Consider the following 15,136-nt stretch of genomic DNA (forward strand, 5'->3'; position numbering starts at 1 on the left):
ACAATTGACTATATACTTCATGACAGGTCTGCATATTCTCTAATTTCTGGAAACAAAATTAATACTGCATATCATAGAATAGATTTATTTTTAGAAGACTTGTTGGTTGAAGAAAGAATACCTCTTAAAACCTATGTGTTTCTGTAGGTCGACAAACCCAGCGTTCCCTCAATCTTTGGGATTCTAAAGATTCACAAAAACATTGTCAACCCACCATTCAGACCAATAGTTCCTGCGTGGGGGTCCAAAACCCACCCCATAGCTGTTTACATGGATAAGTCCTTGACATTTGTCACATGTATGAAGACACGTATGTTAAGAGATCCACGAGACATTTTGGGGTGACTTATCTCAGATCTATTCACAGCTGGTATTTTTTTAACGGTTGATATTGTCAACCTTTTCACTTCTATACCCTTGGATGAGGGTTTAGATTTGTTCTACAATAGCATTTTTAACTTTTAACAGCATAAGAGGTATGACACTATTTTAGTGCCTGAATTAACTAGGGTAGGTTTGGAAAACAACTTTATATTTTACTAGGGTGAAACTTTTGGACAGAGCAGGAGTGTTGCTATGGTAACAGCCTGCTCTCCAATTTTTGCCAGTCTGGTCCTTTTGGAGTAGAAGAAAAAGTTTGTTCTCAATTCAAAATTTTATCCTTCTATTAAGTTATACTTAAGATTACTGGATGATATTTTTATTTTCTGGGATGAACCTGAAGATGATATTTGTGAGTTCATTAATTACCTGAGTAACACCACTTAATTTTTAAAATGTATTTATAGTTATCACAAAAGTGGATATTAATTACCTTGAGACGGGTATTTTCAAGTCAGTGGTATACAGAAAGCCCACATTTAGTAACTCACACCTGCCCATCACCAGTGTACATCCCATTAGTTAGAAAACAAATTTGGTGAAAGGGCAGTGTATTCGGGCTGCTAGACTAATTTTGTAGTCTGATGATTTTACTTTTATTTCAGGCTTGTTTATTGATAGAGATTACCCCAGAGATTTAGTGACCAAAATAGTACAGGAAGTACTCAGAGGATGGGTTATGAAATATGTACTACTACTTGTGATGGAGCTTGTTGACCCCAAAATTAATTCTAATAATGATGACAAAAACTTTGAGAGGGCCATAGTAGTGGACTTCAATTATGCTGTGCCTAAGATTAAGGAAATTATTACCAGCAATAGGAATATGTTAAGAAATAATTGCGATATAGTAGGAATTTTAGGAACGGCCCCCAAATCTGTGCCTAGGACAGGCCGTAATTTAAAGAACTTATATGAAACAAATGCTTATTACAAGAAGAGAGAAACTATAGGTACTAGACAATGTGGGATGTGTGGGCAATGCCAAAACATTTTGGAAAGGGAGAATATTATTTTAGAAAATGCAAGGCAGAGTAATGTGATTCTCAAAAGAGGTAACTGTGCTAGTAAAGGGATAATTTATTTAGCTATTTGTAAAAATGTTCTTGCTTTTACATTGGAAAAACTGAAAGGACCCTTAAAAATGAATATATGAACACATTATAGTATTAAGACTAAGAATGTGAATAACGCCCTCTACAAGCATTCTTTACTCAAAACCTCTCATGATTAATTTTATTTGGTATTTTGTGGCTGGTGGACATTGATCCCGGGGGGGTGATTGGGAGAATGTGTTGTAATACAAAGAACTGCTGTGTCAGTTCAGATTAAATGCTTTCACCTACCCTGGTTTAAATGACTGTGTGTCCATCAAGCCTGTCCTAAAATGTACAGCAGACAAGTTATAATATTACTACATTGATTTCCATATGGCTTCATGTACACCTGTTAACCTCATTCAATTACATTTGATTTTTTTCAACAATTTATTTCTGATTAACACAGTTGATATTTATTTTTTAAACTATTTTATAAATATTTACTTGGTTTATTGAACTGCTCATTTACCATTTTACAAAATTGAATAATATTTATTCATACAAATTGTGATTTTTTTTTCATTCAATGCTTTTAGCTGTTGAATTCATAATTTATTGTTTTAACTTCATTGTGGCAACATGACTTTTTTTGTACTGAATTTCAGTATACACATGCAAAAATCCGAGCTGTCTCTTTAAAACTTAAACTAGCATTAACTGGATTTTGTCTGTTTAATTTATTCACATTAATTTATTGTGGGTATATAAATCTGGTGTCTATTGTGCTATTTTATTCTGAAGTCCTGACAACAGGTGGATGAAAGCGCTCAATCTTTAAATAAACGTTTGGATTGTACTTGGCCGTCTCCCGCCATGCGTTGATATCAATGCTCTTTGCACCTGGTCACTGCTTTTACTTTATTTATGTGTTTCATCGGTGGCCTTGGTTGCTTTTTGCTGTTTAATGTTATGTGAGTAAAATGTCACTAGAAACAAAGAAAGGCTTCAGAATGGACATTCAGCAGTGTATCAGAGACAAATGAAAATGGGAATAATAATAATAATAGTAATAATAATAATAATAATAATAATGACTGCAAGTCTAATACTGATAGAAGAGGAGAAAAAGACAATAATGGTAAATGTGTGGTAATATGGGTTTATTGGTAGGGAAGGAGGACTGCAGTAGCATGCATTTATATTCTACCTTAAATTACTGTGATAGAGCTTAAGAATATTTGGGGGAAAATAATAAGCTTTCAACAGAGAATATTATTTATGGGTGGACTGGAACCTGATTTGCAATAGTGATGTACCAGGGGGACCAAGAAGAGAAGCTATAACAAAAGAGGATAGATTTCTAAAGATATATATCAGGATGTTTGCATTGAAATATATGAACTCAGTAGAAACTTGGACAAAATTTACATATTTTTTCCCATTATTTAGAGTGGCTAACAAAAATGAAAGCATTGCAGAAGAAGGGGAATCTCATAGAACAAGATGAGCAATCTCTGAAAGCTAAAAGGAAAATGAAGGAGCATGTCCATAATATGCACGAGCTTATGAAGGCTACTGTTAAGCAAGTATCTTGATACAACTCCAGACCACATAAACTCTTAGCACAATGACTTAAGCAACAGAAAGCAGAAAGGTAATTGTCAAATGTAGGGAGCTTATGAGAAGAAAAATAACCAGAGATCCTATACACAGTTACTGCAGACGTTTCAGAAATTCTATGAAAATCTGTATAAAGCAGAGAAATTGGCAAACCAAGAAAGTGCACAAAAAGAAATATTTATGGAAGACTTAATTATGCCAAGGTGAGAAGAAGAAGAGTAAGCTCAAGAATTAAAAGCTAAGATAGGAAGGGATGAGATGAAAATGTTGATGTAAAATTAATCAACAGGGCTATTTCTTGGAACAGATGGTATTCCTGTGGAAGTTTGCAAGTTAGAAGAGAAGAAAGTGATCTTTTGTTGTATTTATATTTCAGGCATGTTTTTATCAACCAGAGGAAAAGTTTTTCATGATAACAAAGAGCTGAAGGAATTTATTTGAGAAAGGAAGAAGGCAGACAGAAAGGGATTGTGAGTGCTAAGAGGAGGACCAGCTCTATTTGAGCCTTTTGTTGAGTGTAAAACAGAAGCTGCTATTAAAAATGGATAATTAGTAGGACATGTAAAATATTGCATGATAACTACAAGAATCAGACAGAAGAGGTTAGAAAAAAATGGGAAGAGAAACTAGAAAGGTAATTTACAAAGAAACGGTGGGAAGACATCCGTATGGATATCTGTATGGTTCCCGAATATGCAGCATAGTCTGGAAGGTTTAGGATTTTTGCATGAAAGTGTTTCCAATAGTATTTATATACCCAAAGCAGACTTCAGAGACTTTTTCCTTGGGTAAATAGTAAATGCAGGAGGCATGACAGGAAAGAGAAGGGTGACTGGAAAAAAGCTTTTGAACCTGTTTGAATCTATCAAGATTCAAACCTTTACCCTGATTCTGGGTGACATTAACTTTCCAAACATAGACTGCAAGAACTAATCATGCCAGAACACAAATGCCCAGAGATTCCTCAATTTTGTCAATGCAAATGCCTTAGAACAGCTAGTTGATATCCCCACAAGATGTGATAATATCTTGGACTTGGTATTAACCAACATGAGTAACCACTGCACATCCCTATAGTATCATCCTCCCTGGTAAGATCTGACCACAAAGCAGTCACTTTCAAAGTCACCATCTCCCCCAACCCACCTCTAGCTAGGATCAGACATAAAAACTTCTCCAAAGCTGATTACAGCCTACTGAGGTATGGTATAAACAGCTTCACAGCCCCCTCCCCCTCTGTAGGAACTGGCACCAATATCCAAAACTACACCAAAGCACTATACAAGCATTTATATAGATGCATGGAATCAGGAATACCTGACAGGACTAAATCATCCTCCGCAAGGAAGAGTAAACCCATGTGGTGGACATCTGCAATAAATAAACTCTATACAAAAGGAAAAAAATTGCTATCCAAGACCAAGGAGCAGGAGCCTAGTTGGAAGCATTGTCTCTTTAACCTGAACAAGCAAATAAGAGCACTAGTGAAATCCTCCAAAGTAAACTTCGAGTCCAGATTGGCCACATTTACTAGAGACAATCATAAGGCCTTCTTCACTTATGTCCGCAACCTCAAAGGAAGCACCCAGATCTGCTCAAAACTGGTGGTCAAGGACACCACATATACAAATGTTGTAGATATAGCAAACTTGCTGGCTGAAAGATTCGGCAAAAACTTCAACCCTCAGTCCCCCCCATCAGTAAATCTGGACATCTCCAGTACCTGCCTCCTTCTCCTTATATCTAGGGAACAGGTCATCACTGCTCTCTCAAAGGCAAAAAATACAGCCTCCATGGGACCCGATAATATACCAGGCTGCATCCTACGTGAACTCAAGCAGGAACTTGCAGCACCATTAGGTGCCCTATTCAACCAAACCCTGAGTACCGGCTTTGTCCCAGCTGAGTGGAGGATAGCCACTGTCATCCCTTTACACAAAGGTGGAGCATCCACCAATCCAGGAAATTATAGACCTATCAGCCTAACTAGCCTGATCTGCAAGGCCATGGAGTAAATTATCATGGACCTCATTAACAAGGACATTGGCAACCTCCAAACACTCAATCCCACACAGTTTGGCTTTGTCAAGGGGAGGTCATGTCTGCTAAATTTGATTGACTTCTTTGAGACAGTCACCAAAGCCATGGATGAGGGGAAAACTGTGCACACTGCCTCCCTTGACCTGGCCAAAGCTTTTGATACTGTTCCCCACTTGAGTATAATAGATAAACTCCCTCAGCTAGGCATCAATCCATATGTTATCAAATGAGTAGCAAACTGGCTCACTGATAGAACCCACCTAGTCAAAATAGGGTACGCCACCTCAAACAGTAGAGCCATAACAATGGCATACCCCAGGGTTTGGTCTTGGGGCCTCTGTTACTTGGGATATACTTTTCTGAGGTGCAGACCAAAACCAGTGGGCTATGGCTAACCAAGTTTGCAGATGACTGCAAGCTGGGTGCTGTCATCAATTCCCCTAGTGATGTAGACATCCTCCAAGAGGGTCTCATTCAGACAAATGACTAGTGCCAGAAACATGGCCTCAAGCTGAATACCAAAAAACGTATCATCATCATCCCCTTTGGGGAGAGTGACATCCCCACAAATTATCACATTAATTACAACGTCTTAAGCATGCAATCAGTCGTGAGGGATTTGGGCACCCAGGTTGATAGCAACCTGACTTTTGACCACCATGTTGCTTCCATTGTACAAAAAGCCTTCTACATGGCCCACCTCATAAGTAAGGGTATCGCATCCAGGGGCAAGGAAGTTATACCATCCCTGTATTCTTCCCATATAAGGCCCATTATTGAGTACAATGCCCCTTTTGGCATGTACCTCGCCAAGCATATGCAGCAGCTAGAGAGACCACAGAGGTTCCTCACCAGGAGAATCCAGGGCGTCAAACATCTACCATACACAGATAGGCTAAAAGTCCTATCCCTCTACTCTGTTTCACACAGACTCCTCAGAGGTGACCTCTGTCTAGCATACAAGGTGATCACGGACCCCACCTTGATGGGACTGCTGCTTATCCGCAAGTCAAGCTCCACTCGAGTAACTCACACGTGTGGCCTCAACCTGGTCTGTGACATCAACAGGACTTGTTGGCAGGACAGATTTGTGTCCCACAGACTCCCCATCTATGGAATAGACTCCCTCTCCACGTCAAGCAGAGTACCTCTTTACCCCTTTTTAAGCGCAACCTGGATAACTGGATGGGAAACAGAAAATATACCCCTGGGATTCTACCTGTGTCCTTGCTGGGCAGGGGCATCAGGTGCTGACTTGTCTAAACATGGGCTAAACTCTTGGCTAAGCTTATAAGGGCCTCAGCGCCAATATTCTAGTAACCTCCGATGATCCTATGAATGTAATAAGTTGGCAGATTTTAAAAATCCCCTGAAGAGATTTTTTGTCAGAAATGTTGGAGGAGCAAATATTTTTAACTAAGGAAATGATTATTGTGATTTATATAGGATTTAAATTGCCTAGACATAGTAACGTATTGCTAAGTTTAATGCTATTGGACAAAAAGGCAATTACTAGAAAATGGAAATCAAAATCTAAACCATCTTTAACTGAAGTACTGAACATTGTAAAGGAGATAATAAAATGGAGCTGGGATCTTTAGAAAAGAGAGGAAGCAAATTACACAGAAATAAACTGCATTTGTGGGAACAATACATACAGAATAATTTTCAGGAGTATGAGGAGTAAAATTTAAAATAATGCAGGAAATGAGCAAGTTATCTAATGCTGGAGTGAATTATTTTTTTTTTAAAGTGTACGTGTATATTTTATTAAAAATAGCAATGCGAGTATTATATATGGTATGTTTTTCTTTTTTATCGCTGTATGTGCACCTATGTCACTTTTTTTTTAATTATCTTGTTTAATAAAGATATTTAAAAATGCTGAGCTGGGAGAGTCTGTCAATAATTCCAGCATGGGAACAGTATTGGAGGCTTTGGCAAGGTCTGGGTAAACAGCTTGTAGACTGTATGACCCTTATCAATGGCCTCGGTAATTCTTTTAAAAACTCACTCAGGTTAAGTAGGCATGATTTTCCTTTTACAAAGACAGACTGGTGTGTTTCCAGAAAATAAGATTACCTGTATTCCTGTTTATTGTGAGACTAGTAGTCCTGTAATTCTGAGGGTCAGTAGAGGGAGGACCACCTTTATTCAAGAGCACTACAGCAGGGACACTGTCAGGACCCATGGAACTGGTATTTTTAATTTTGGACAGTTCCAAAAGGACTTGGTCCAAACTGACTCCAGGGGGAGAGTCAGGGAGAAATTGTGAGGGGGTGGGCAGAGGAGATGGTAGGTGGGGTGAAGCTAGAAGGATTAATAATGCTCTTGGGGTCAGAGAATGAGGTGACTTTAGGGGTAAGTTCAGTACAGAGTTGTTGGTTATTTTAACCTTCCAAGTATAGCTAAAGAAGGTCTAGTGAATTAGTTGCAGCCATGTATTTCCTAATGATGAGTTTGAGGGACTTACTTACCAGTTTTAAATCCCTTTTATAATATTGATGAGGGCATCTTTTAGTGATGGCCAGAACTTTTCCTTATAGAGTCTGTTGATGTGGTAGTTCCACCATATGATTTCAAGTTTTAAACTTGTCATCATGCCTATGCTGGACTGGTACAGATGCCTCAGTGCTTCTATCTAAGAGGGAGTAAAATTCAGAAGAGAAAGCAGCAACCTCGTGTTCAGTGTATTCAGGAAAGCTATACCTTTTGTAATTACCAATAAAACCTGTAAATGACAATTGGTTTTGGAATAATCATTGAATGCAGATGAGTTATTATGGGCTACAAACCAGGTTTTCGGAGAGAGAGGTCATAGCAAGACAGACATATTTGACTAGGGAGGAGGCGACACGCAGGCTGTTGCAATCAGATGAAACATTTGTGAGGACAAGATCAAGAAAATTAACAGCTCAAGTTGGTAGAGGACAGTTTGGTCACATGTATTGGCATTTACTGAGTCCGGAACACACTGGGCAAAACTGTTGCTGGTAATATATGTTTGTTAGTTAATGTGCAGATAGTTGAAAGCACTTATAAAAAAAGTATTTGGTTTGATATTTAACTTTTCAAACTGGTTAAAATATTCTTAATGGTCTGAAGGGGTCAATGATTGTCCTCTATAGTGGGCTATAATGTGATAATTAATTTTATTGAGTGTAGCTAGGATTTTAACGAGTTCTAGATTTGTATCATGTGAAACCCAACAAGAAACAATCAGGTCATAAATAAATGCATGTGTTTTCCCACAGTTGCCAATGGATCTGAATGCATGGTTGGTATTGTGCCCTGAAACACAGGGAGTGCCATCAGTACACTAGGACCCAGTTTCTGTAGTATACAAACACTGATGTCTTCAAGGATAAGGAAGGCATCAAGTTCAGACATTTTGTTGTTTAGGCTTCTGGTAATTTGCTGCTATTTTGACATTACATGGCTTGCAATTTGCTACATTGTGATGTAACAAAATGTAGCCAGTATGAGAAACCTAAGGAGTAAAAGGTGCAGGTTATCTCTGGCAAAGCAAAGGTGCCTACTGACCATTATATCTCATGCAGTTACACACCGTATCCCCCTAGAATGACACTGGTTTATTAGCTATAGAAAACAAGTATTTTATCCTTGAAGTTGGGCATCATTTTTATAGGTTCATGGGTAATTACTAGGCAATTGAACTGCGAAGGTCATTAGAAGCCTAGCCTTACATTCCTATATTTTTTGTGCATATGAATAACTCAGAGTGGGCAGAAGAAGGATATGATGGGACATTAAATGTTGCCTCATTCCATAAGGGACATAGGTGCTAAACTGAGGGGGTGAATTTATGGTCTCCCATCCTGTCATCCACATTTCATTTGAACACAGTAAGAGAATTGCTTTGGTTTATGTGGAGTGGATGGCAGTTCCATAGAAGGTGTATTCTCTGTAATACATATATGTATATATCTTATTCATGTTGCAAGAGAGATTGAGATCCCTTGATTGGATGTTTGTGCTACTGTGGACTTCTGAATGCATAATAGGTCTAACAGGATAGGGTCTGTCAATGCTCTATATGAGAAGCAGAGGTCATCTCTTAAGTATCCTGTATAATACAGATTTAAGAGACAAAGCTTTGAGATAGTCTGCACAGTTTATATGATTTAGGGCTTTGATTTTTTTTACTGAGAAAGTGTTGTGGTTGTTCCAGTTGTGCCAAGTACATACCAAACGGGGCATGATATTTAGTGATCAGCCTAATAAGACCCGAGTACAGTGGAATGATTACATCCCCAGACCTGGATGCCATACCTTTAGATATAAGCTGTGCAATGAAAAAGGATATTTGTTGATTTAAGTTCACTTCATTATCAACATAGATTTTAGATCTTCTTCATGGATGTATTGGCGATATGACAGTTACAAGGGTGGTCCTTCTTGCAGAATGATACTATTATTAATTTCTTAGCATTTAGTTTTAGTCTATGGTTTTGACTTCCTGCTCATCTGACTATGTCTTCTTCCTAGATTCTCTTAACCAACAACCTGGCACATCTCAACTTTCTAACCCATCTACTCTATTTTTTTTCATAAACTGTTAAACTCTAACTTTCTCCCTGCCTTCTACCCTCTCCAGTCTCAAGCCCTCCACTAGCAGTCTATCATTTTAACAACCTACTTTTTTCTTTCATTCTTAAGGTTAAATTAAATTACTGGTATTAATATCTGCAGTTACTACCATCCAAGAACATTTTTTGCTCTTTTTCTTTGCTTCCATATATTGAACAGGTGTATGTACTGTTTCTCTTTGTAATTCATTCCTATGTATGCTTATCCAGTGCATGCAAAATTCTTTTATTGGTTTTAGTACACACATTTCTTTTATTTTCATGAAAAAATGTATACTGCTCACATAAAATGTACTGCACATGCAAAAATGTTTTTTTTATTTCTAACTAATGCAAGTGAATTACCTGTGGAGCTTTTCTCCCTGGGTCTCTGCTGAAAATGGGTTTTTGCCTCGTTGGACTTTACTGGTCAACAAAGGCAGAGAGATAGTGAGAGAGAGAAAGAGCCCCTTAAAGGTTGCTTTGACCTCCAAGAAGTAAATGTGGAAAGAGTTGTGGCCCAAAGACTGAACTCTGTGCTACACTACTAGTGACAGGCCTTTTGGAGGAGTTAGAGCCACCACCATCCCAACTTCCTGGGTTGTACTTGTGATCCAATTTATATTTAACTTGGAGAGGGTACAATGTTTGTCAATGCCAGGGTTTTATTTTCTTCAAAGAAAGGAGCTGATAGCTCAACAATGTTCCTCTGCATGCCTCCAGGGTGGAATGCCCAAGATCATTCACTCCCACATGAGCAACTACAAAATTGTGATTGTATATTGGACAATGCAGGGACCTAAGGGCCATAGTGACATCCTTTAATCTTTATAGCAAAAAGGAAGCTATGACCCAACCTATTCTTTGTCAGTGTCATAAGTGGTGTGTTTATATGTGTTATGAAGGAATGACTAAGCCAATTTTGGTATGTACTTCAGGCTTATTGGACCCTAAGGGTACAGTCTTGCACTATTCAGATTTCTGCTGAATAGTTGCATACTTGAGCTGCATCAACTTTATTACAAGCTGAGATAATTACAAACTTGCAGTGTTATAAGATAGTACTGCATTTCATTTTTTTCTGTTTTATTGTTTCATTGAATATTGTGTTAAAAATAGTACTGCATTTATCTGCTTATTTATTTGTTCACTGAAAATTGTGAGTTGTCTCTGTGTCTGCAGTTAGTGGGTTTATTCTTCTTACTTCATTGATATTCGGTGTAGAAGTCTTAGCCTAGAGGGTTTCTCTGTGCCTTAAAGTCTTTGTCCCTTATCTCTGAAATTATTTCTGCTGAATAGTTGCATATTTGAGCTGCATCAACTTTATTACAAGCTGAGATAAGTAAAAACTTGCAGTGTTATAAGATAGTACTGCATTTCATTTTTTCTGTTTTATTGTTTAATTGAATATTGTGTTAAAAATAGTATTGCGTTTATCTGCTTATTTATTTGTTCACTGAAACTTGTGAGATCTCTCTGTGTCTGCAGTTAGTTTTCCCCACACACCCTCCCTGTTCTTGTTGTGGTATTAATCTTGGTGGCTTTGGAATTGACCACCCCTTCTGTAAATTTGTGTTTGAACACTCCTCCTGGGCCCATCTCATTTGCTCACTCAACCGTGCACAGTGAGGTCATATTTTGATTTCTGACACTCCTACCATTCCCATTTGTTCAGCCCTATCCCAGCTCTATCCTAGTCTAGTCTCATTAGCTCATCCTGCCTAATACAGAGAGAACATCTGAGTAGGCATACCCACTTAGGCCCTGAACTTGTCTGATTGAAGACTGCTGAAACAGGGCTCAGTTATGAGGTTTTTTACTGGTTAATTGGGTAATTTGTTTAAATCAGTTTGTTTGTTTTCTATTGCTATATATATATATAAAAAAAAGAAATTTGCACTTTATCTGCTTTTACTGTATTTGTGTTTCTTCCTACTTTATTACCTTAATTTGCTTTTATCTCTTCTTAAAAGTACTCAGTTGTGTTTATTCTGCTGCATTTATTACTGCTTGGCAGTAGCCTGATTAAATTGTAACTGTTATTCTAAGTCTTTTGGTTAAAGCATTTGGGCTTTAGACCAGTTGTTTTACATTAAGAAGGTTTGTGGTCTGCACTGTTGTGGCAGGACAGGTAGCTTACATCCTTCTAAGTTGGGAATTGCTGATTGAAGGCTCAGTGTATGTTATTCTAAAAGTGTATTAGTTCTGGTTTAAGCACTTGGGCTCCAGGCCATTTATTTTACATTAAGAAGGTTTGTGGTCTGTACTCTTGTTGGAGGAGAGGCTAGTTTCTGCCCTTCTGAGGTGGGAATTTCTGGCCAAAGGTTTACTGTGCCTGCCTATTTGAACTGTTTTTCTGACATTGGTGCACCTTGTCTGCTGTAGCATAGACTAGATTCAGGCCTGCTGAATCTAGCTTTGTTTGTATAACTTGAGCACTAATCCAGGCCATCTTTTTTGGAGAAGGTTCCCCCTGTACCCTAGTGGCAGGAATGTGCAGTTAGAACTTGTCTGAAGACTGCTGGAACAAGGCTCAGTTTTGAGTTTTTTACTGGTTAATTGGGTAATTTGTCTAAATCAGTTTGCTCGTTTTCTATTGTTATAAAAAAAATTGCACTTTATTCATCTGCTTTTACTGTAATTGTGTTTCTTCCCACTTTATTACCTTATTTTGCTTGTGCTTCTTCTTAAAAATACTCAATTGTATTATTCTGCTGCAGTTATTACTGCTTGGTAGTAGCTTGATTAAGTTGTAACTGTTATTCTAAGCCTTTTGGTTTAAGCACTTGGGCTTCAAACCAGTTGTTTTACATTAAGAAGGTTTGTGGACTGCATTGTTGTGGCAGGACAGGTAGCTTACATCCTTCTAAGGTGGGAATTGCTGATTGAAGGCTCAGTGTCTGTTATTCTAAAAGCACATTAGTTCTGGTTTAAGCACTTGGGCTTCAGGCCAGTTATTTTACATTAAGGTTTGTGGTCTGCACTCTTGTGGGAGGAGAGGCTAGATCCTGCCCTTCTGAGCTGGGAATTTCTGGTTAAAGGCTTATTGTGATTGCTTATTTGAACTGTTTCTTTCTGAAATTTGTGTGCCTTGTTTGCTGTAGCCCATAAGTTAGTAGTTTATTGGCCATTTGGGCTAATTTCTATCTCTTTCATTTTCCTGCTATAAAAAACACATTTGCATGTTTTTTTGCACTTGTATTTAGCTCAGCAAGTGCCTGTCAGGTGTCCTGCAGAGTTCTACAGCAGCAGAGAGACAAAAGAGTGAATTTGAAGTAATTAAGTATAATTTTTCTGCATTTTCTTGCTGTTTTTAACTAATTCCGCCTAAAACGCCAATTTTTTTTAGCATTTCTGTGATTTAAAAAGCTTGTTTCTGCTACATATTGTACTTATTTGCTGCCTGCACTTGAACTAAGTCATTTTTGTGTTTAAATAATCTGTTTAACTGTTGTAGGCTACACACTAAAGTGCGATAGCCATTTCTGAGCATTTAAAGTGTTTTTATTGTATCTGCTTTATTTTCTGAAAAACAAAACAAACAAAACAAAACAAAAATATATATATATACTTGTTTTCCACCTTTCTGAACTAGTATAGTCCAGTTTTCAGGTTATTGCTGAATTCAGGGCTGTGTTACAAGTTTCTGTGTTGCCCATACCTTACTTGGATAGAAGAAGTTTCTCTGTTCACCTGTGAGAGAGGGGAGCTTTGAGCAGCCTATCTGTCCTTGGAGGAGTGGTTTCAGCCCAGAAGTTAGTAGTTTATTGTCCATTTTGGGCTAATTTGTATCTCTTTCATTTCCCTGCTATAAAAAAATGCATTTGTGCGGTTTTGCGTGCCGGGCAGCGCCGGTTAGCTAGGGTTAAACTATTCCCGGCTCCACAAAGTCTACTCTTCAATTTTTCCCTTGGAACTAGACAAACTTTCAACTTAAGCACTCAAACCATTCATTTCACAGCCCAGCACTTGCTCAAAACTCATAGCAAGCACTAATTAACCCTAGCACTAGACCCCCCTTATACTGTCCAGAAGGACAAGGCTCTCTATTCGTCCCTACCAGCCAATCAGTAAAACAGCTCACTTTACCTATTCAGGCATGTCCAAAGGGCAGTTTCAGGTGTACTCTCCAGTCCAACTGGTGAATCTGGACATTTTGAAGCAATGTTATAACTGCCTCATGTACACAGACAACCCTCTCCTCCTACCACCAAACACTAATATATGCAAGAGATGCAATTATACAGCCAAACTGGAGGCAATGCTCTCTCAACCCAAGAGTGGAACTGACAGTCAAGAGGAGAAGGAAAATACTTGTAACACACCACCGGTCTCACATAGACCTACTAAACCAACACCGGCAAATAACACACATAAATACATGAAAACATACTCAGAGGTGCTAAATAAAAATCTGCAAAAGCAACAGAGACCTCCAAAGCAGACACCCAAGCAACCTCCACACCCCATCACAAATCATGAAACACATACTTCACATAATCAGTGTGCCACGCAATCACAGCCCTTAAGGCAAAATAACATACCAACACACTAGTAATAGGCAACTCTATAGTCAGGCACACTGATGTCCCACTAACTAGGCTGGACAAGGAGAAGGTTACAGTTAGCTGTCTGTCGGGTGCCAGGATCTGCCACATAACACAAGCACTCAAGTCGCTCCAAAACAAGTACAAATATGACTCTGTCATTGTCCATGTTGGTGCAAATGACCTGAGAAGTACCTCCCTGGACTACATGAAAAGAGACATGGAAGAGCTCTCTGATCACATAGCCCAAGCCGGTATGACCCTGACCCTGAGTAGCATCTTGCTCTCACCACGAATTGATGCCACAGTATACAGAAAAAAAATGATCAATTTCAACAATTGGCTAAGTTTTTGATGTCATTCAAAGGGGATCCAGTATCTGTCCGCCTGGGATGACATGCTTGACAAGCCACGTTGCTTCGCAAAAGATGGCTTGCACCTGTCACCTTTAAGCTTTCAAATACTGGCCAAGGCTTTTGCCACCCCCATAGTGCCTTTTTTAGGCAAGGCTCAAATGACAAACCCACCACAGTAAATAGCACAAGTAACTAAAAACTAAGGGTAATGCTCCTCAACGCCAAAAGTCTAAACCTCAAAATGCATGCACTCGAGGCACTCCTCAGTATGGAGAACATCTATATCTGTGAAGTAACAGAAACCTGGTTTAAGGCTCCAGAGAGCACCCCAGCACTACCAGGCTATAACTCATACCATACATTTTGGCCACAGAACCCGGACCGAAACACAAAAGGCGGGGGTATATCCATATTCATCAAGGATACCCACACCTCCAGGTTAGTGGCGCAGCACAATGCCTCAGAGATCATCCATGTGCAACTAACAATGGGCAAAACTGCAATTCAAATTGTAGCTTGCTACAGATCACCCACCATGACCCAGGACCCCCATTCCATGTTTC

The sequence above is a fragment of the Protopterus annectens genome, chromosome 8.part0 (assembly GCF_019279795.1).
Source record: "Protopterus annectens isolate FY-2018-M chromosome 8.part0, PAN1.0, whole genome shotgun sequence".
Taxonomy (NCBI): domain Eukaryota; kingdom Metazoa; phylum Chordata; order Ceratodontiformes; family Protopteridae; genus Protopterus; species Protopterus annectens.